This window comes from Pteropus alecto, unplaced genomic scaffold (genome assembly GCF_000325575.1).
Source record: "Pteropus alecto unplaced genomic scaffold, ASM32557v1 scaffold171, whole genome shotgun sequence".
Taxonomy (NCBI): domain Eukaryota; kingdom Metazoa; phylum Chordata; class Mammalia; order Chiroptera; family Pteropodidae; genus Pteropus; species Pteropus alecto.
The window spans coordinates 3237155-3239367 of NW_006431925.1; the positions used below are offsets into that span (position 1 = coordinate 3237155).

At 37.6% G+C, this 2213-nt stretch overlaps 1 long non-coding RNA gene across 1 annotated transcript in view; it reads left to right on the forward strand.

Annotated features, from left to right (window-relative positions):
* The first annotated feature begins 1324 nt into the window (after positions 1 to 1324).
* The window catches only part of LOC107195313, a 17788-nt gene continuing 16899 nt past the window's right edge, over positions 1325 to 2213 (forward strand). The window contains exons 1-2 of the long non-coding RNA XR_001516424.2: positions 1325 to 1427; positions 1910 to 1979. This is a non-coding gene — a long non-coding RNA (uncharacterized LOC107195313). The remainder of the gene's footprint in view (positions 1428 to 1909; positions 1980 to 2213) is intronic.

Below are 2213 nucleotides of genomic sequence, written 5' to 3' on the forward strand. Positions count from 1 at the left end.
ATAGATTTTATTTGTGGAATGAGAATGTACTGGCACAGAAGAAATATAGTTTTTTGCCTATCAGAAGTTGAAAGGAAAGTTGAACTCATATTGAGATAAAGGAACATAGATACAGAAGAAAATTTTCCCCATTGAGTATTTTTTCTGGCCATATTAAATAGCTATATTTATTTGTGATAAGGATTTATTTACATGATCAAGAAATAGAATTTCAGTGGCAAATGTCATACTTTGAGGTCAAGAGTAAAATTTACTTCTTTAAATTCATAGGAACTAAGGACTGGAGTGGAAATCCTACTCGGATACATGTCCAAGGTACATACATAACGCATGTAATTAGAAGTAAAAATAGCTTGTTTAATAGGTATATTAGGTACAAAGGGGTATAAACAGAGAAAGAACTTTGTGCAGGCCTCTAGCAACCCAATATGAACATTTTATTTATCTCGATCTGTCCTATCACCCCTTAAATTATCTTCTTCAAAAACACACGACAGTCTAGCATGGCATTTAATAGATTTTTTTTTTTTTGCAACAAATTGGTTGTAATGTTGTGTTGATATATGTTGTCACTAATCTTTGCCAGTTAAAATTAGCTTATGCCAAAAAAATACTTCAAAACTTTTTGAAGCTTTTCTTCTTTCATACTTATAACTTTTTAATGAGATGAAGGTTGCTCTTTTTGAGATTTTGGAACTGAAAGTGATCATGACTTAAACTGAAACCCCAAATTATGGTTTATTCCAGGTTTAAAATACTTTACTTGAATTTGGTATAAAGTTAATACAAATTATTAATATAAAACTTTGAGAAAGTGATTTAATTAAAATAGAGCAGTGAAAGGATTCTTCCAACTATGTTTCTTCAGCTTGTTACAGAATTGAAAACCAAGTGAACAAAGTCCAGAACTAACAAGATTTAATACAAATATGATCATGGAAGATTTCATTTGGTTTTTATGACTTGCATAAAATTAAGGATAGAGAGGTACAAAACAATGAGTCTTGTAGTATATTGATTAATAATATATTTAAGTTGGTGGATATTTCACCCAAGTAGGTGGATAAATCAAATATATTTAGAACTGTAAATATATTTTTTAAAGTGTATTTTCTACAGCATTATTGAGGAATTTGAATGTATGGAAGTAATTTTGCTTTGGGGAAATTAATTTTATGAATAGCTAAAGTGGCTGGTTGTGTTTAGGACTAAATGCCAGTTGGAGAAATAGGCTAACAAAGGGTGAAGGTGAAGATCATTAGAGCTGGCTGAGACGGGTTGCTGGGGTTGTGTAACTGTGCCTAGAGGGCGGGGTTCCTGTACATTCCTACTTCACCAGATAACCTGCCCCCAACACCACTCCAGCTTCTGCCAGACAGATGGAACTCTCCAACATGAAAATCTGCTCAGCCATTCCAACAAACGGGGTAGGTGAAACTTGAATTAAAATTCTCCTGTCTTTTTTTTTTTTTTCCTTCCACTTGAAGCCAGATCCTGGAGACATGGAAAGGATGGGGGTCATCTAGATTCTCCTTTCGCGCGCACACACGCGTCTGCATTCTAAGAACTACCTACCTGTAAGAGTTCAAAGGCGCTATCTTTCACAGTACTTTGTTCTCGATTTTCTTTTGCGTGCTCCTCCCCTCTTTTAAGGCTTTCTTTTTCTCATCTCAATCATTACCCCTTCACTACCCCCTCTCCAGAGCCTCCCCTCCCCCAACCACCAGAAGTTAATTCACCTCTTAGTTTTCGGCCCCCAAACCGACCTTTACCCCACTGTAGCAGTCGGTTCACCCGGACCTTGTCCTGAGGATGTAGGCCAAGGTGGCTCCGGGGAATATGTGGTGTGCTACATTTTGAGTCTGTTTTCTCCCTTCCGATTTCTATCTGTTTTTTTCCTCCACACAAGACTGCCTGAGGTTGTCCGAAGGATGCTGAGGAAAAAGCCAAGGACTGGAAGCGCTCTTACCCCAAGATGGGTAAGTGAAAGTGATTTTCGTAGGGGAGGAGGGCTACGCCTGACTGCTTTTGATTGAGGCTTAAACCGCGACTTTGAGGTCCGGGGCTAAAGTGCTCCTTTTTTACTTTTTTTTTTTTTTTGAAAAATTTCTTTAGTGGGGCGTGCTATCAACGGAAGTAGCTGAAGGAATGCATGCTTTTTCTAGGTCGGCAGACAGTCACAGTGGATCCCTAAGTAAAGAGATGTACACATG